The 20,541-nt window shown below is 52.2% G+C and overlaps 1 protein-coding gene across 2 annotated transcripts in view; it reads right to left on the bottom strand.

Annotated features, from left to right (window-relative positions):
* Window positions 1–20,541, bottom strand: part of RBM6 (RNA binding motif protein 6) — a 1,836,548-nt gene that overhangs the window by 1,575,090 nt on the left and 240,917 nt on the right. The window lies entirely within an intron of this gene.

The raw sequence follows: 20,541 nt of genomic DNA, 5'->3' as shown, positions 1-20,541 counted from the left end.
GGGAATGCTCGTCAGTCACATTCCGCAGCTGGTGCACACCTCTAAGAGGGAAGCGCTGTCCTCATCTGACATGATCCATGCGGTGTAGGCCTGAAGAACTTCTGGCATTTTCCAAGAAGAACGCTGAACAATTTCTGCCCTTGAGCGGCGTGAAGGATGCCAAAAAACGGGTCCACATTGATCAGAAGGTTAATTGACTAGTGTTGGGGAGAATTCTCCGTTTAGGCTGAATTTCCTAACCTAGCGAGTCCCCCAGCAGCTTTGCTGGATTTCTGGAGTTTGTTTTTTTCTCCTGCCAAGAGTGAGTCTTTTCTTCACACTCTTGGACATGATTTGAGGTGTTCCTTTGACTGTTAATCTGTTTTATGGGCTATGGGGTCTTTTACTCCATAGGGTCTCATGTGTTTTTACTGTGTGTTACACAGCCCCCTCAGTGCAGTGACACACGGGAGTCATAGTGACACCCCACCATAGACTCCATACCCTGGGACTGACTACTGTCTCCCAGGACATGTAAAGTCACCATTGGCTTTACTAGTCCCAAATTATGAACAGAAACCAGTACAAACCATCATTCATATCGTGGACGTACTTGTCGGGGCATTTCGATTGCCCCGGGGTCTGTTAGTCGAGGGGGCAGGTCTCCGTTCCCCCTGATAGAGTTTTGGCTGGTGGCCGTGGATACTACTTTTTATATTCGACCGCGAATATATCTCTATGGGCTTTTCCCATGGTTCGAGGCTACCAACTTTATTTAATTCTCTTAGCCTTGAACATATCGCCGGTTTATTTATTTAATATTAATTCACTGGTTGGTATTTTTTACCAGAACTCTATTCTAAAATGGCGTTTGTGTTCGCCATTAACTCCAAACCAAAGGTCGAGCCCTTTGTTCCACTTTTTTGGCTGGCTTCTCCACAGAGGCCTCCAAAAGTGGTGCCACTCTAACTGGGTACCACAGGGGGTGTGGTAAGGGGTTTAGGCACCCTGGACTGAGTTACCTTGTTAACTCAAGTCGCACTCTTGTGTGATTGGCCCAAGTGGTGAGCCGGCCGGCTCACCACTTAGCATGTTTGATTGACAGCTAGGCTGAGTGAATGGGGGTGTGCTGCATAAAAGCAGGGCTTTTGGGACTGGAACTTTAGAAGTCGCCACAGGACCAGAGAATCCGACGAGGGAGAAGCTGAGCCGACCTGCTACGACACCACCGGTGGAGCCCTGCGGAACCGACTCACCACCTCCCCACGACAGAAGATCTCCCGGCTGGAGAGTCTTCTTCCCCTGACTGGTGGGCACATACCGTTTACCTTTTTCTCACATCCCAGGACGTCTTGTGGTCGAATTGCCCGTGCCAAGCACCCCGGCAACCGGATAGCCACTTACCACTGGACCGCGAATAAAAGGAGCGCTCCTTTTAACTGAGAACTCCGCGGCTGGTTTCTCCATTGGCAGTGCAACGGACTCCTGTCTTCCTCCCCGACGAGATCCTCTCTTCCCCTGGACGAAGCACCGACCTGCATCCGCTGCCAGGAACAACTGCTCCCGCTGGAGTATTCTCGCCACTTTAAGGTACTGTGTCCGCCAGGCCTCCCTTTCTAAAGATTGCAACAAGGTAATAATCCCTTAGCCTTCTGGACTGGGCTGGCCGCCTTGATCATCTAACTGGTCCCTTTCTTTTGGTCCAACTCTTTCTGAACTGATCGAGACTTTTGGGCACTTTGAACCGTGTGACCTTAGACACATTTTGACCGGAGCCTCTTAAAGTGGGTCCGGCCGTGTTAACTTTGACTTTACAGTTTTAACCTGCCTTCTTCTCCTACTTTGTTCTTCTGAAAGTGCTGGGATCTGTTTCTATCTTCGCTCTGCCCGTCTCTCCCTTGTAAAGCGATTGGAGTGCCATCTTCGTTAAGCGCTCACCGCTGTCTGAAAATAAGTGTTATTTTACTTAAGACTGGTCTAACTAAACGTGGAAGGAAGTGTATATCTTTTAGTGACCATGTTTTTGAACTGCTTAATATTAGTGCCTGTGTGTTTTATTAGATGTGGTTTTGAATACATACTTATATCTCTTTTACACCAATCTCTGGTCAGTGTTTGCTTGTTCTACTGTGTTCTTTTGACCTATTGTGAATACTCTGTATACTGCCGAACTCTTCTTGAGGGAAGTCTGACTGCTCAGCCACAGCTACCAAGTGAATCTGTCTGGTACAGACTGCTACCAAGTGGGTTTACTGCCAAACACCTGTAGTCTTAAATCTTTTGCAGTGGTCCCAGAGGGAACTGTACAGGTTTCTGCCTAACAACTAGCACATGGGCTCAATTGACGGAAAATAGTTTTCCTATCAAAAGAGTGAAAATAAGCGCAGAAAATCTCGAAGAGCGAAACGCGAGAACTCCCAACACTTGAACGTGCAGACAGAAAACAGCAACAGTTCTTTTACAGAGGGAATATTCATGAGCATGTGAATCCATGCCAGACCCTAGGCAGGAGAAGTACAGACAGCAGGTAGAGGTGTTCCAGTCAAGTTAGTCTTGGGGTCAGTTGGTCCCAACAACCCAAGTGAAGTTCCTTACCGGGCTTCTCTAGTTGATGCAAAAATTGGAGCTTCAGCACTGCAGCAGGACTTCACCCGGCAAACCAACGGTCCAAGAGGGTGCAGCAAGCTTCTCTTCCAATTTCTTCTTCGGTTGCTTTGTCCAGTGGTAGACTGCCTTCCTTGCAAAATACGGAACAAGTTACTTACCTGTAACTGTTGTTCTCCAGCATGGGTCTGGCATGGATTCACATGCTCATGAATATTCCCCGTCGTCAGGCTGGGAATCCTCGGTAAAGAAAAAACCAGTATCAGTTTCGTTTCTGATCTGTCTTTCGTAGTAATAACCAATCACTGGTCTCTGCGTCATACTGACCACAGCCAATGACTGCCCTCTACCTAAGCACCGCCTCTGGCAGCCATCTTCAGATTTGGAAGCACGTGAAGTGGCAGTATGACCAAGTGAAGAGCCGCAGAGGGGTAGGCGGGAGGGTTCGCATGTGAATCCATGCCAGACCCATGCTGGAGAACAACAGTTACAGGTAAGTAACTTGTTCCTTCTCCAGCATGGGGTCTGGCATGGATTCACATGCTCATGAATAAAGAATACATAGCAGTACACACATGCACAACCACGGGAGGTGGCAAAGGCTCAACATTAAGCATCACATAAACTCAACATTAAGCATCTTACCTCCTCACCAGGCTCACCTCAGGCGAACAGGTTGCGCAGCACTGCTTGGCCGACCCTGGACTCCTCCCTGGAATCCCGGTCGACGCAGTAGAATTTCGTGAAGGTGTGCGTCGACCTCCACGTAGCAGCCCTGCATATGTCCAGCAGGGGCACACCAGATAGGAACGCCGTGGTAGCTGCGATCGCTCTGGTGGAATGGGCTCTCGGACGGCCAGGCAGCGGTCGGTTTGCCAACCGGTGACAGCACATGATACAGCCGGAGAGCCATCTGGAGATGGAAGCCTTCGAGAGAGCCTTCCCCTGATTGACAGGTCCAAAGTTCACAAAGAGTTGTGACGTCTTCCGAAAACCCTTCGTGCGGTCCACGTAGAACTTCAGCGCTCTAGCTACATCCAGCGAGTGCAAAGTCCTCTCAGCCGGCGATGAAGGCGACGGGAAGAACACAGGTAACACCAAGGGTTCGTTGAGATGGAAGTCCGACGGTACCTTGGGCATGAAGGAGGGGTGGGTCCTGAGCACTACCCTCGTGTCGTGGAAAGTCAAGTACGGGGCCTTGCAGGAAAGGGCCTGGATCTCTCCCACTCGTCGTGCGGAGGTGATGGCCACAAGAAAAGCTGTTTTCCACGATAGAAACTTCAACGGGGCCGAGTGCAGAGGCTCGAACGGAGGTCCCATGAGCTTGGTCAGCACCACGTTGAGCTCCCACGCCGGGGCCGGAGCCTTCACCGGCGGGAACGATCTGAACAGTCCCTTCATGAACTCTTTCACCAGACGATGAGACCACAAGGACGTCCGCCCCGTGGTTCTGGTGTATCGGGAGATCGCAGCAAGATGAATCTTGATGGACGCGTGTGCCAGACCAGCTTTGGCCAGCGTCAGCAGGTACGGCAGTACTTGGGGAGCCGTAATCCGTAGAGGGTTAATCTTCTGTGCGTGGCACCAGACAGAGAACCTCTTCCATTTGTGTCCGTAGCATTTAAGAGTCGAGGACGCCCTGGCCTTTGCAAGAACCTCTCTGCAATCGGCCGGTATGTCGTATCCTCCAAACTCTAGCGCTGCAGGAGCCAGGCCTGCAAGTTCAGCGACTTCGGGTCGTGGTGGAGGATGGCGCCTCCTTCCCTGGAGAGTAGATCCGCGTCCGCCGGCAGCTTGATCGGCGGGGACGCTGACAAGTCCAGAAGGTCCGGGAACCATATCTGCCTCGGCCACGCAGGTGCGACGAGGATCATCCTGCACCGTGACCTCTTGAGCTGGTTGACGAGCCGGATTAGCAGAGGCAAGGGAGGGAACGCGTAGAGGAACAGGCCCTCCCAGGGGAACGAGAAAGCATCGCCCATGCTCCTCGTCTGGGGAAACCTGCTGGCGAACCTCCGGCACTTGGTGTTCGTTGCCGTCGCGAACAGGTCGATCTGGGGTGTGCCCCACCGTCGGAAGAGGCGATCCACCAGATCCTGCCGTAGTTCCCACTCGTGGCACGAGCGCAGCTCCCTGCTGAGTGAGTCGGCGATGGTGTTTTTTATCCCTGCCAGATGAAACGGCACCAGAAAAATCCCTTGGGCGACGGCCCAATGCCACAGGTCCTGCGCCTCCTTGGACAGCGCTGGGGACCTGGTTCCGCCCTGTTTCCTGATGTAAAACATGGTGGTGGTGTTGTCGGTGAAGATCCTCACCACCTTGCCCTTGAGGGACGGAAGGAAGGACCTGAGGGCCCAAAACACTGCACGGAGCTCCAGGACGTTGATATGCAGGGACTTCTCCGTCGGGAGCCAGAGTCCCCTTGCGTGCAGATTTTCGGTGTGCGCTCCCCACCCTTCCAGGGAGGCATCCGTGGTCACAGTCTCCTGGTGGGCTGGGGTCTGGAAGTCCATGCCCGCCGTCAGATGCGCGCGGGTGCCCCACCACCGTATCGCTCGTCGGAAACTCTCGTCGAGCTTGATCCTTTCCTCGAAGCTGCCCGTCGTCTGGATCCAGCGCGCATCCAGGAATTCTTGCAACGGGCGCATCCGGAGCCTGCACATGGGAATGAGGTAGATGCAGGAAGACATCATCCCGAGGAGGGACTTGATGGACCTCACCTTGGCCGCGTCGGCCACCAACATCCGTTGCACCTTGCCCAAGATGGTCCTGGTCCTCTCCTCCGACGGGGAGGCCAGAAGGGACACTGTCGAGCCTCGCTCCCAGAAACAGTGCGACTTGCGCAGGCACCAGGTGGGATTTGGCGTAGTTCACGGAGAATCCCAGGTCTGTGAGGAGTTGGACGGTCCTTGCCGTGTGGACCACGGCGAGCTCCCTCGTCTTGGCGCGGATGAGCCAGTCGTCCAGGTAGGGGTAGACGTGAATCCCCTCGCGGCGCAGCTGCGCCGCCACCGGTGCGAGGCACTTGGTGAATACCCTGGGTGCCGACCGTAGTCCGAAGGGAAGGGCTTTGAACTGGTAATGACGCCCTTGGACCACGAATCTGAGGAATTTGCGGTGCCCCTTTAGGATGGGAATGTGGAAGTAGGCATCCTCCAAATCCAACGACGATAGGAAGTCTCCTTCCTCCAGCTGACCCAGGACGTGCTGGAGGGTGACCATCCGGAACTTCTGCGCCTTGATGAACTTGTTCAGACGTCGCAGGTCTAGGATGGGGCGCCATCCTCCCGTCTTCTTCTTCACGAGGAAGTATCGCGAGTAGACTCCGGAGCCCCGAAGCCTCTTTGGGACGAGTTCGATGGCGCCCTTTCTGAGCATCACCTTTACCTCCAGGAGAAGTTGAGGGACGTGAAGTTCTTTCCTGGCCACGGGGGGGACGCGCGGGCACCTTCTTTGAAACTCGAGCGCGTGGCCCCGGGCCAGGGCTTCCAGCACCCAACGGTCGGTGGAGATGGACTCCCACACGCTGACGAAGCCCGCCAGCCGGCCTCCCACCGGGGTGCTTCGGTGGGGGCCCGACCCCACGGCCGGTTCAATCCTGCTTGGACGCGGCCTTGCCGCCTTGACCTCCTTGGCGACGACGGCGGGGTCCGCTAGACTTGCCTCGTCCTCTGTAGGCCTCTTGCGACGACGAGCGGGCCGCTTGACGGTAGGAAGCGAAACCGCCGCCGGAACCTTTGGAGGCGCCCTTGCCTCCGCCGCTCCGAAAGGGCGTTCGTCGTTGCTGCAGGACTCCAAGGGCCCTGGCCGTCTCAGTATCCGCCTTGATGGCCTGAAGGGAATCGTCCACTGTCTTCCCAAACAGGTTGTTCCCGTCGAAGGGCATGTCCAGGACTCTGGTCTGGACGTCCTGCCGAAAGTCTGTAGCTTTGAGCCATCCACGACGTCGAAGGCAAACGCCGTTGCCCAGCTGGCGGAACCCAGTGTCGGCGATGTCCGTCGCCACGGTGATGGCGTGGTCCGACGCCACCTCACCTTCCTGCAGGATCTCAAGGGCCTCCGCCCTCTTGTCGTCCGGCAGAAAATCCAGCAGGGGAGCTATCTTGTACCAGAGCTCCCTGTCGTAGCGGGCCACGATAGCCAAGGCGTTGGCCGCTTTAATCGTCGTCGCTGCCGACGAGATGACTCTACGTCCCATAGCATCCAATTTCTTTCCCTCGCCGTCCGGCGGGGAAGTTGATGTGGAGGCCGCACCCCCCCCCCCCCCCGCTTTCTTCCTGGCTGCCGCGGAGACGACGGAGTCCGGGGTAGGCTGCGCCCGGAGGCATAGGGGGGCCGTGTCCGGGACCCGGTACTTTTTCTCGTACCGGTCTCTTCTAGCTGGCGTCGTGGAAGGGTTCTTGAGGAGGGAAAGGCCCTCATCCCAAATGTCGTCCAACAGAGGCACTGCGAGGACCGTCTTCCTCCTGGCCTCGCGCCGCTGATAAAGGAAGCCTTCCTTTTTCTTCTCCTCAGGGCAGAGTTGGAAAAGCTCGGAAGCCCTGGCGATCATGGAGTGGAAAGATCCGATCTCGTCGGGCGGAGAAGCCCTGGTGGGAGGCGACGACGGAAAATCCTCGTCGTATGCCTCGTCGTCCGTACCCGTCGCTGCCGTGTCAGTCCCCGTATCATCCCCTCGGGTGGACGGGGAGGAGGGCTGGACGGGGCGCGACGGTTGAAAAGGAGGTGGTGGATGGATCCTTCTTTTCTTGGTAGGGGGAACACCAGAAGGTCCCGGTTCTGGATCCCCCGACGGGAGAGGTTCCTCCGTCGGTAACGGTAGCCTCGTCCTTATCTCGGAGCATAAGGACTGTATGGCCAACAAAATGGCCGCCGAGTTGTCTTGCGGCGCTGGCAGAGGGGAATCCGACGGGCGAGCAGGGGCCCCGTCGGTATCCTCGACGATGTCGTCGTCGTCACCTGCGTCGGGGTCCATTCCGGCGGGCTGGCCTTCTTCCACGCCTAGGCCGTGGCTTAAGACCTCGATCAGCTCCTCTTCTGAGGTTGAGGCCGAATCTACGACGACGCCCTGCCCCCCCTTCTTCCCCACGGAGGGTTTCACGGGGGTCCTATCGATGGGCACAAAGGAAGACTCCCTCCGCGGAGGCAGGGAGATTCTGGGCCCTGAGGTCGCCACCACTGGTGTAGCCACCACAGGCTGAGCCAGGGCCGCCGCGACCGTTTCGATAGAGGGCTTGGTCGGATGGATCAAGGCCTTCACCACCTTAGGTGCGCTCACCGCCTTATCCTTGAGGGAGGGGGCACTACCACGCTCCTCCTCTGCCTTAGAGCTCAACCGGGGCCTCTCCAGGAGCTTCGCCGGGTGCTCGGCCTTCCTCTTACCCGACCCAGAGCGTTGGCTCGTGGTTGATGGTGCCGGGGAGGGTGCGCCCTGCCTGGCGCCCGTAGAGCCCGACCGTTCGGCGCTCCCGGTGCCAGCGGACTCGCGGTGCTTGGCCTTATGTTGGGCCCCCGTCGCCGGGGCGCCCTCAAAGGTCTTAGAAGACCGCTCGGATTTCTTCTTCTCGCCAGACGGGCTCTTACCCTCCAGCCAGTTGGCGAGACGTTGATGGCGGTCCTTCATGGTCCGTTCCGACATGTTGCCGCAAAACGCACAGTCCTTCTCCACGTGCGTCTTGTCCTCATGAAGGCAGTAAAGGCAGAAAGAGTGTTCGTCCTCCTTGAAGACGTTCTGCAGCTGGCATCCAGGGCAGACCCTGAACAGCTTTCCGGGCGTCGAGCTTCCCTTCTCCTGGGCCATCTCCGAGACCGGGCCTGAGAAGCTTCTGGAGTCCTCCGAAGCGTAGCTCGACGAAATCTTCACCCTTGAGGGGCACAGATGAATCCGACACGGGTCCCCGTTGATCGGATGTAGGATCGGTGGAGCTTGAGGCTCTTTTGACCGAAAGAATCGAAGTTTTTTTGTGAAAAAGCGCGAAAAAAGCACTAACGCTCGAGAGCAATAGCACGAGGATCCCAACACATGAACGTGCGGTAAAAATCCGAAGATGGCTGCCAGAGGCGGTGCTTAGGTAGAGGGCAGTCATTGGCTGTGGTCAGTATGACGCAGAGACCAGTGATTGGTTATTACTACGAAAGACAGATCAGAAACGAAACTGATACTGGTTTTTTCTTTACCGAGGATTCCCAGCCTGACGACGGGGAATATTCATGAGCATGTGAATCCATGCCAGACCCCATGCTGGAGAACTGGCCTTTTACGCAAGTCTCTCCCAGTCATTCGCAGCCTAGCTGTCTCTCACACTAGGATGGCTGTCCTCAAGAGACAGGCAGCCAATCACCTTTGGGTGCATTCCTGTAATCAAGGAGACTAAGCACAGGGGGTTTCTGGAACATCCCTCGCTACCTGCCCTGCCAGACACGCTGGAACCAGAGGCGTGCTTCACCAGTGAATCCCGCCAAAGACAAAACAAAGGGACCATACCTGGTTTGGTGCGCAGAGTAAAACCCAAAAAAGTCCTCACAAGGAAGAAATGGTGAATAAAAGACGACCAGGACCATTTTGACAAAATGCGGACCCATGGGTGCAATACTGCAGCTGAGGATTCAGCCTGTGGTAAAAAACGCACAATGGAAGGAAAATTAAACCACTGCCACCAGCCATCAATTGTAGTGAGGGTACCATAAAAATCTTACATGAGAAAGTAGACAAAATTGGATACTGAGTAACCCCCCCCAGCACACCACATTAGACGGTGTGTGCTGGTTCTACAAAGAGCAAAATGGAAGTCAAGTCAATTTCACTTTACTACTCTTTGAAACTGTTTATTCAAGAGAAGGTATTTAAACCTTAAGAGAAATCCAAAGGACTTCTGACACTGCACTGAAGGTGCGGTTTGTGTCGATACAAAAGGTGATACCTATGGAGTTGTCAGACTCCAAAACCAAAAGTCCAAATCAGTTAAAAATATGAGTGAGAAAAAGGTCTCATTCACTCCAGGATAAAAATTAAAAGTCCTGAAGTCCAGCAAAAGAGCTGGGCTTCACCCAGGTAGAAGGGAATGCACAGAAATGAGAATTCTCCCCAACAGAGGATGCTTTAGGTTGGGTGACGTAGAAGGGGAGATTAAATCCTTTACCCAGTGTAAATTAGATTTTGGGTTGAGGAAAGGGGGGAAATACAGGTATCCACAAATAAGAAATTGGTTGCTACACCTCACCAAAAAAAAAAAAAGCCAGTAAAACCAACGCCCTTCAAGAAATTGCTAGACGACTACAGGGACAAACATTGTGGGAACAATATGCAATTATATTAAATAAAATGAGGAGGCGTGTTAAGGGCGATATATGAAGCTAGGAGAAGAATCGCTGACCGAGTGGATAGAAGTAGCATGGACACATCTATGGGATATCCTCAAACACACGAGGTCACTCAAAATACAGGAGATGTGGGTAAAAAAAAAAACTGATGTTCCAGTGGCATCTTACCCTGACAGCTTTACATCAGATATATCGGAAGGTGTCAAAGCAATGCTGGCGGGAATGTGGTGAGGAGGGTTCATGGAGTCAAATGGTGGGATTTGATGCTGGAAAAGCATTGGAGGGACAGGGCCTCCATGTCCTTGTCCTGTACTCATTTTCCATGTGTGTTTGTATGGTTTTCTGCACAGGAGTCCATGTGGGACTCCTGGCAGTGCAGCTCTTCCTCTTTTTGGTTTGGTGAACAGACCCTTGGGATACCCATATGGCACCCATGGGTGGCAGTACAACCCTGTACCCCTAGTGTATGTTTTTGGGCACCTGTGTGGCCACAGAGCAGGGTATGGGCTGGTGGCAGCTCCATGCTGAATTTTGACATGTGCTCCGAGTATACTCCATTTTGGGATACCCAGGCCCTGCCATTGGAATCAGTTGATTCCTGATGGGAGACAAGATGGCCCCATGTGGCCTCTTGCCTTCTATTGCCTGTTACCTGGTTTTCCCAAAGTTCTACGAAGCCCTGACTCTGTCCTTTCCCCTGACTGGCTGTTGGGTGGAAGTTCCATATATGTATTGTGGTTATGTCCAGGCCAGAATGGCTGGATCCTTCCCAGTGTCTATATTGTGGGTACACCCTAGGGGTAGGACGAGGGGGAATGAAGTGACCAATATGCACTTTAGGTTATGGGTGTCTGGTATGTAACAATGAATGAGACAGCCCTGCCCAAAACTGGTATGAAGGCAGTGTGGAGTGCTGAATGTCTAGATACATATCCCAATACACATTCCTTGTTGCAAGTGTCTGGAGGGAAGTGAATGGCTTGAATGCACTGAGCCGGATTGTCTGCATGCCGGCCTGAATGATTGGTTGCCAGAGTGTGACCAAGCAGAGTGAATGAGAGACAGTATAACTGGGGACCTCTCACTGATGGAAATCGTTTGGAAGCGGAAGTTGAAACTTGCTGCTTATCCTTGAAGCCCAGCTGGAAGAAGACTTGCTGCTGCATTTGATTCGACCCGATCCAAAAGCTGGAGTTTGTTGAGGAATGATCCGAGAGAGGACCTGGCTAAGAGACCTCTTCCCGAGCTAAGAGAACATGGTGCAGACCGCTAAACCTTTGCCAAAGGGCCCCTGGAAGCCAGCCTTCAAAAGACTGCCGACTGGAGACTGGGACCACAGAGGAATCTCGAAGTAAGCACCCTGACATCGAGGCAATCGAAGTCCATTGCCATCGACCAGTGTTCAGAGGATTGCCGTAACTGCTGGAGGCCCGTCAAAGCAGTGTTGCCCAGAAGCGGGGAACATGATGCCGTGCTGCCAACGACCGGAGCCGCAACGCTCCACCTTTGCCGAAGAACACTTTGAATCAAGGACTCCCTTGCTCATCACAGTCAACTGCTCGTCCCACCGGAGAAAGTCAAGGTCGCCACCAAACCGAGGAGAATTCACAGGTGGGTTTCCCACCACCCGAAGACCACAGACGCTGACGACCCAATGCCCTTGCTGGGCCAAAATTCTTCAACTCCCTGCGGCAACGAACTATCGTCATCTAGGTGCACCGCTCGCCTCATCTTCGCACAACGTCCACGTCAGATTGTCGACGAGCACCGCCAGGACCGAAGCTGCTGCGTCGATGCCATTGAACCTTTTCTTCAAGGACTCAACGCCAAGGTTCACCATCTTTGATTACTATCGACGATCCGTGGCTCCAGATTTAAAAGGGGGTCACTCAAGAAGGATCGGTCAACAGCACATTGAAGAACTCTGCTGTAACAGGTACATTGGGGGTGGTAAAACAATTATAGAAGGAAATAAGACTGTGCCAAGACAATATATGGATGGGCTTGTTTATTATCTTATTTACAAGTTGCCCAGGTTGGGGAGGGGGATCCTCACACAGTACTGTGCCTAGTGGTAGGCGCCCAGTATTCTGCCAATTGTTTAACCAACTTGTTTTCTTTGCCAAGTCTATTGTTGGTTCACTGAAATTGATCTGCCATTTAAAACTGTCTGCAGTTGATGCATTTTAATGGAATCCAAGGAGTAATTGTGGTACCACATAGAGACTGTATATATTTATCATTTTAGAATTGCCCGAGCACAAAGTGTGTTGTTGTATGTGTACATAATCAAAGCCTTATTTATATAAAGAACTGGGTTATCACTGTGTGGAAATTCCTTTGTGGGGGCTTGGGGACAACTCTGTACTTAAAGGAATGGTTTGCCCAAAACATTTTATTTCAAAAATAGATGGGCAAAATTAAAAAACCGATTGGCATTTTTTTTTCGAAGTCCCTATGTAACATTTTGAGGAGCTCAGAGCTCTCCTGGAATCTAACCGATGGAGTCGCTCCTCTTCCTTACCAGGATGAGGAGGATAGAAAGGAGGGAGAACCACCTTCTGACTCAAATGAAATTCAGAAACTTCCTTAGGTAGAAAGGAAGGATATACCCGCAGTACAACCCTGTCCTTGTGGAACACAGTAAAGGGCGGTTTAGAGGAAAGTGCCTGCAATTCACACTCATCGAGCGGAAGTAACCGCAACCAAGAACGCAGTCTTGAAGGACAATCTCAAAGCACAACAGTGCAAAGGTTCAAACTGAGCACCCATAAGAAATTTAAAAACCAAATTTAAATCCCAAACCGGCACATGGAAAGGGGACGGCGGAAAAACAGTCAGTCCTTTAAGAAATTGATAAATCAAAAGAATCTTAAAGTAAGAACATTTTTCAAACGAGCGCTTAAAGATGGACAGCACCGCCAACCCTTAACAGTACCCACTTGAAGGCCCCTGTGGGCCAATGAAAGCAAAAGACAAAACCATAGGAATGGAGCACTGAAAAGGATCAACTCTGCGACCTCTGCACCAGTCGCAGAACTTACGGCAATGGTACAGGGATTTTGTTGCCGGCGGCCTGGTCGAAAGCAACACCTCCATCACGTCATACACCAAGATACCAAGCGTGAAGGTTGAGTCTTGACCTCTGAATGGAGAACCCATCCCACCCTCCTACCCCCCCTTTCCTGGGCCAACTCCCACTCGTGAGAGATTGTGCTCTGCCTGCTCAGAGTGTCCGCCGCCGCATTTGTCTCCAGCCAGATGTACTGCAGAGACTGAAATTCACTGCTGGATGGCCCAGAACCAGTGCTGCATTGCCTCTCTGCACAACGGGAGTGACCCTACCTCCCTCCCCCCTTTTTTGTTGAGGTAAATGCATGGTCACTGTGTTGTCCATGATCAGGACACTCATGGCTAGCCTGATGGCCCTCAGCTCTAACAGGTTGATGTGGAGTCCGACGGAGAACGACCGCTGGCGGTCAAATCGTTGGCAGGAGCACCCCATCCTGTGAGGGAAGCATCCATCACTACAGTCACCTCTGGCTATGGTTGCCAAAACTGCTCCCCCTTCATCAGGTTCCCTTCGTTGGTCCACCACAGAAGATCCTGGGAGAACAAGAGTGGAATCTGAACGGGATCCGACATCTTGCCTGAGCACTGCGTCCATTGCATCTTGAAGTCCCATTGCAGGGATCTCATCCTCAGCCTGGACTCTGGCACCAGAAAAATGCAGGATGCAATGAGGCCAAGCAACCTAAAGAATTCGAAAGCCGAGAGAGACTGGGCATGTTGAAACTTGTCTACCATCTACACAATGTGATGAGCCCTCACCTTGGGAGGCGAGCACTTGCCCAAGGACGTGTCTAACAGCCCTGATGTACTGGAGCTGTTGTGAAGGTGTCAGATATGACTTCTTGAAATTGAGGGCGAATCCCAGCCTGTGGAGAGAGCGGCATTGGATCAGACAGTTGTCCAAGTAGGGGTAGACATTAACCTCCCCCCTATCCCGCCCTCGCCTGAGGTACGCTGCCGCCGCCGCCGCCACCACCACCACCACCATTACCTTGGTGAAGAGCCTCGGGCGGAGGTCAATCCGAACAGCATAACCCAAAACTGAAAGTGCAAGTCTCCAGCCTCAAACCTCAGGTACTTTGTGCTTGAGATAATCGGCACATGATTATGCGAGCATCCTGTAGGTCCAGAGACACCAACAAATCCTGAAGTTGAAGGGCCTGGACGACTTGAGAAAGAGTAACCATCTTGAACTTGTCCTTCCTGAGAAGTTTGTTCAACCAACGCAAGTCCGGGATGAGTCAACTGCCCAGTCTTTCTTTGGGATCAAAAAATAAGGGGAATACCATCCCTTGCTCCACTTCGGTACAGGCACCAGTTCTATAGCGCCTTTCTCCAGCAATGTTAAGATTTCCTGGGCAGGGAGCGGATCTGGAAGCTTCAAAGAGTTTCCCCAGTGGATTGTTTTGAGGCCGCTTTAGGAAGGGAAGGCAGTAGCCGTGGGCCATCGTATCCAGAACACACGCATCCGAAGTAATGGCTTGCCACTCAGAGATGCTGAGCAAGCCTGCCCCCAACCGGCGAACCATGGGACATGGCCTCATGACTGTTTTGGAACAGCTGCGGCAGTGCCTGAAGGCAAAGGCAGCTGCCTGAGCGGCTTTGGCACCTCTAGTTCCCCAACCACCATTGGTACTTTTTCGCTGGCCCCTTTGACTGGCGGCCCCTCTCGTTCTACCAAAGGAGAAATAGTAACGAAAAGAACCTCCCCCTCCACTGCTGTCCTCTAGAACGAAAAGGCAGAGGTTGACGCACAGCTGCGCTTAAACATTTTGCCACAGCTTTCGAGGTCTGCAACCTCTCAAGGCTCTCGTCAGCCTTGTTGCCAAACAAATGTGCGCCATCAAAGGGCATGTTCAGAAGACGGGCTTGCACATCCGGAGCAAAACCTGACTTCCGCAACCACGCAAATCTGCGTAGAACAATGCTCGCAGCCATGGACCGGCTAATACCGTCGGCTGTATCTAAATTCGACTGAAGGGATTCGCACATGGCATCTTTGCCATCCTGCAGGAGAGCAAGGAACCCATCCCTTTCTTCCCCCTCAGGGATATGCTCAGCCGCTAAAGAACCAAAGTTCAACAGTGCGCGAGAACCTTGCCAAGGCACAAGTGGAGTTGGCCTATTTCAATGCCATGCTCCCTGTAGAAAATACCTTCGGAGCCCAACCATCATAGCGTTTGTCGTCCCCATCAGGAGGGATGGTAGTGTATGCCGTCTGCCTCAAGTGGCCGTAGCCACCTGAACCACCAAACTCTCGGGAGTGAGGCGAGTGGATTAATAGCTGGATTCGCTAACGGAAGGGCAGTACTTTTTGGTCAAAGATTTATCAAAAGCCAGAAGAGATTCCGATGACTGCCAAGCCACCCTTTTCTATAAGGTGAGATGAAATGGTAACACCTGGTCAGAGGACGGACCTTGATCTAAAATTTCTGTTAGATCATCCTGCACGAAGTCTTCAAGAAGACTGGACCAGCCCAGATACCGGAGACCCTAGCCATAAGCCACCTGTACGAAGACTCGGCATGAGCCCCATGCTCAGGCCTGCCAAATTCCACTGCCGGAGAAGTGTCCAACCCACTGGCATCATGAAGGGATTGCTTCAACCCCTCCAATTGACTGTCTCCAGAAAAGACTGGAGCCACCTCATGCTCAATAGGGTCGTCAAATTCAGACCTTTCTTCCTCTTCATATAGGTTTTCCAGAGGGAGTTGGAAACCCTGGCATGGGGACAGAAGAGGGCCTGGAGTCCAGAACTGGCCTCAGACTTCGCCGTAGCCTTCATTGGAGGATCCACCAAATCCGGGTACTCCAATGGTAAATTGCAGGCAAAAATACCCGAAGGCTTCAACGCCAAAAGCGTTGACAACCTTGGCATCGTGAGCACCGAAGGCTTCGACGTAGACACTGGTGCCGACGGTGCCGTGGGCTGATAAAACAGCAAAGCGTTGATGTCCATGTCAGACAGACATGGCGCCGACCGAGTCAATGCCGGTTTCGAGCCCTTAGCAGGTGGCAGCGCTCTCGCTGGAGACAAGGACAGAGACCTGGAAGCACATCTCTTACGACTAACCGAAACCTTGGCCGAACGGGACCTCAAAGGTTCCTGGTGCGAGTCATGTCGCAGACCAGAGTCCGAAGGCATGCAAGACACGGTAGGAGATCGTTCCTTGCCTGCTTCATTAGAAGGCATGACCAGAACCGTGCGCTGCAATTGAAATATCACCAACATATGCTCCTTAAAGGCAGCCCATTCCTCCGGAGTTGAGGATTTCTTCGTGTATGCCACTTTCCTTGCGGCTCCATCCTCCTACGAGGACTGGGAAAAAGCAACCAGTGAGGGTGCTTTCGCGAACAGCGCAACAAGGAAGAATGGCGGGAACCACTCTGGGACAGAGAACCATGGACCTCCTCCAGACGCGGAGAGTCGCCCCTCGAATCATCGGGGACACCCCTTTAGTTTTCGATTTAGAAGTACGGGACTTACTGGGCTTAAAACCCCTACCTACCTGGAGCTTCCCCTTCCGCAAGGCCTTGGCAGTCGGTGACTGGCATTTAGAAAAGTCGGTGTGGTGACTCTCGCTCAAGCACCTCAAACAAATGCGGTGCGGGTCGGTGATGAACATTTTTGACTTGCAGTCCCGGCAGGTATGGAAGCCAGACCGCGCAGTCTGAGGGGGTCGAAGAAAAGGACATCTCTGCGATGAAACACAAGGCACTCGAGTTCTTGAAGCAAACACGTTTGCGGAAAAAAGGGAACCGAGGCTACAGCGCCGTGTGTCCCATTTATAACATCCATTGAAGTCGCCCTCGACAGAGGCCTTCGGGGGACATCGACCCAACGCCATTGACGCAGGACGCCCTCTGTCGAAAAAGTTTCAGAAGTGCACTGCTGTGGACATTACATGTCAAAGATGTGGAATAGTTTGGAGGACAATCCATTCGAAACAGCCCGCATCACCTTCTGAGAGCGTAAGCCTGGATTGCTCGTCCAACGTTACTAAATAGAGAATCCTGGCTGGGGCGCTCTGTGCTTCTACCACCATATAGAGAGCAGGAGTACAGATACCCCACCCCCACGTGTTCACTGGATTCAGCAATTCTGGGGAAAGTTCTTGGAGGTAATTGAAGAAGGGAGTAGTTCTTAAATGTAACTCCATTTCTCCAGTGTTGGTATCTTTCATGGATTCACATGCTGTGAATGTTCTGTCAGGCTGGGAAAACCTCAGTAACTTTAGTATAGTAGTTTTCCCATGTAAAAAGGTCAACACCTTGAGTGTCCCATCAACGTCGTTATGGGTGCTTTAGGCAGAACCAATGGGATATCGAGATTATTGCCCCGCCCATGTGTCTTGCCCTCAGACTTTAACCTCTACCAAAAAGGAGGAGATCCGAAGAGGCGGTTTGCCAGAGGTTAGAGGGTTGCATGTGAATCCATGAAAGATACTAACGCTGGAGAAATGAAGTTACAGGAATAACTACTCCTTTCTCCAGCATTGGATCTTTCATGGATTCACATGCTGTGAATAGACGTTGCAGCAGTAAGAGACCCTGGGGTGCATAATAGGCAAACAGGACGCAGACGCAAGGCAATATGATCGAGAAAAAAAACATCTCATCCAATCAATATATAAAAAACAGGCCTAAAGCCAAAACCCAGAAGCTGCAGGGCTTACCTTACTGGAAAAGGTGTTAGTACAGCTCACCCCACCTGTACGTCCTGAGCATGCAGATTATTCAAACAGTAGTGCCTGGGGAACATGCCGGGCACTGCCCACGTCGCTGCCTGGCAAATGTCTGATCGGTATGCCTGCTCAAAGAGCAGCTAAGATCGCTGTGGACCTTGTAGAATGAGCTCTGTGAGTTGACTGTAATGGTTTGTTTGCTTTAGCATGGCAGAAATAGTTGCCACCACCCAGCGCAAGATGCCTTGTTTAGAAATAGGCCACCGGTTACTGGAGGGGCCGAACGACAAAAAGTTGCTTGGAAGCCCTGAACGACTTAGTGCGATCCATATAATACTTTAATGCCCTTTTGACATCCAAGGAATGCAAGGCTTTTACCCCCGGAGTAGAAGCATTAGGGAAGAAGATTGGTAAGGCCATTGTAGTGTTCGTTTGAAAGTCCGACTGAATCTTTGGAATTAATTGCGGAGAGAAGAACAAGTTACTTCTTACCTTGTAACGTTCTTTCGACGGGATGTTCCTCCGACGTATTCCTCATCTTAGATATATCCTTCCAGCTCTGCTGGCCTCGGAAAATTTTTTCTAGAGGGCGCTGCGTGTCGACGTCCCTCGAGTCGATGTCCTTCGACAGCCGCCGTATCGACGCTCGACGTCATCCTGCCTATAAAGGCCGCGCGCAGCGTCCGTTGCTCAGTTCCGTTTTGTAGCCCACAGTATAACTGTCTGGACTAGACTAATCACCCTGAAGGAGCGTAAGCTGCAACAACAAGGGAGGTAGAACTGCGGGGATGGATGGGAGGGTCGATGAGGAATACGTCGGAGGAACATCCCGTCGAAAGAACGTTACAAGGTAAGAAGTAACTTGTTCTTCGAAGGGATTGTGTCCTCCGACGTATTCCTCCTCTTAGATAGGCTCCCATAGCAGTATTCTATATTCGGAGGAGGGAGTACTGACTTCACGCTGTCTTCTATTGATGAATAGAATGCAGTACAGCCCTTCCAAACCTAGTCTCTTGACTAGAGGAGGAATCCAGATTGTAAAAACGTGTAAAGGTATGGACAGACGACCATGTAGCGGCCGCACATATGTCTTTAATCGGCACGCCTCTTTTGAGGGCCGAGGAAGCTGCAATACCTCTGGTCGAATGAGCCCTAAGGTTTTGAGGGGGCTCTTTCCCTGCCAGTTTATAACATTCCAGAATGGCTAGAATGATCCATCTGGAAATGGTCTGCTTAGTTATTGGTAACCCCAGCTTGTGACCTGCGTAACCTACAAACAGCTGGTCTGCCTGTCTTATCCTGGCTAGTCTACTAATGTAAAAACTTAAAACCCTCCTAGGGTCTAGTCTGTGTAACCTCTCTTCCTCTTTCCCCGGGTGAGGAGGAGGATAGAAAGATGGTAGGGTAATCTTCTGAGAGATATGGAATTCAGAAACTACCTTTGGGAGGAAATTAGGCTTCACTTGCAGGACAACTTTGTCTTTGTGAAAGATTGTATGAGGGGGTTTACAAGAAAGAGCTTGTAATTCGCTCACCCTTCTAGCAGATGTAAGTGCTATTAATAAAACAGTCTTAAGGGTAAGGAATCTTAACGAACAAGAATGGAGAGGTTCGAAAGGTGTACCCATCAGGAAAGTTAGTACTAAGTTTAAATCCCATAGGGGAACTTGGAATGGTCTTGGGGGATAAACATTGGTTAACCCCTTTAGAAACTGTATTACCAAGGGTAATTTGAAATAGGATGGTTCCTCCGCAGTACGCTTAAAGATAGATAGCGCTGCGAGATAGCCCTTAATGGTGCCAACTTGAAGGCCTGAATTTGCCAAATATAGTAGGAAGGACAAAACCATTGGTGTACCACATGAAAATGGGTCGATATTCTGTTCTCTACACCAGCTGCAAAATCTGTTCCAACGGCAGCGGTATAAAGACTTTGTTGCTGGCCTCCTTGCCGAAAGCAACACCTCCATATCATCATCAGGGAGGTCCCAATCCTTGTACCTCAGCCGTTCAGAAGCCAAGCGTGAAGGTTGAGGGTTTTGATGTCTGGATGGAGAACCTGACCTCCCTTCTGTGAGAGTAGGTTCTCTCTGAGAGGAAGTCGAATTGGAGGGCAGATGGACAAGTCTAGAAGGTCCGGGTACCACGTTCTCCTGGCCCAATCCGGGGCAATTAGGATCATGGTTCGCCGGAATCTTCTCAACCTCCTGATCATTTGAGCAATGACAGGGACCGGTGGGAACGCGTACAGAAGCGGAAACTCCCAGTCCACTATGAACGCGTCTCCCAGAGCTCCTCTCGGAGGAAATTCCCTTGAGCAGAACAGGTCGCATTTCCTGTTTAGGCTGGTGGCGAACAGATCTACCTGAGGGGTTCCCCAAAGGGCGAAGATCTCTTGAAGGACTTCCTGAGCTAGCTCCCACTCGTGGGAGACTGTGTTCTGCCTGCTCAGAGCGTCCGCTGTCAAGTTCTTCTCTCCGGCTAGGTGAACTGCCGATAGAGAGATTCCTTCTTGGATTGCCCAAAACCAGAGCTGCATCGCCTCTCTGCACAGGGGTAGTGATCCTACGCCTCCTCTTTTGTTGAGGTAATGCATGGCCACCGTGTTGTCCGTCATTATCAGGACGTTCTTCCCTTGTACAGCTGGCAGAAAAGCCTTCAACGCAAGTCTGATGGCTCTCAGCTCCAACAGGTTGATGTGTAGTCTGGACTCCGATGGAGACCAACGACCGCTGATGGTCAAGTCGTTGGCGTGGGCTCCCCACCCCGTGAGTGAGGCATCCGTGACTACTGTTATCTCCGGCCAGGGTTGCCAAAACTGTTCTCCTTTCAGAATGTTCTCCTGACAGGCCCACCACTGAAGGTCTCGAGCCACCCTGCC

Source organism: Ambystoma mexicanum, chromosome 2p (genome assembly GCF_040938575.1).
Source record: "Ambystoma mexicanum isolate Mex_15411 chromosome 2p, UKY_AmexF1_1, whole genome shotgun sequence".
Classification (NCBI taxonomy): Eukaryota; Metazoa; Chordata; class Amphibia; order Caudata; family Ambystomatidae; genus Ambystoma; species Ambystoma mexicanum.
Note: the sequence above shows the minus strand (reverse complement) of the source record. Positions and strands in the feature narration are given on the sequence as shown.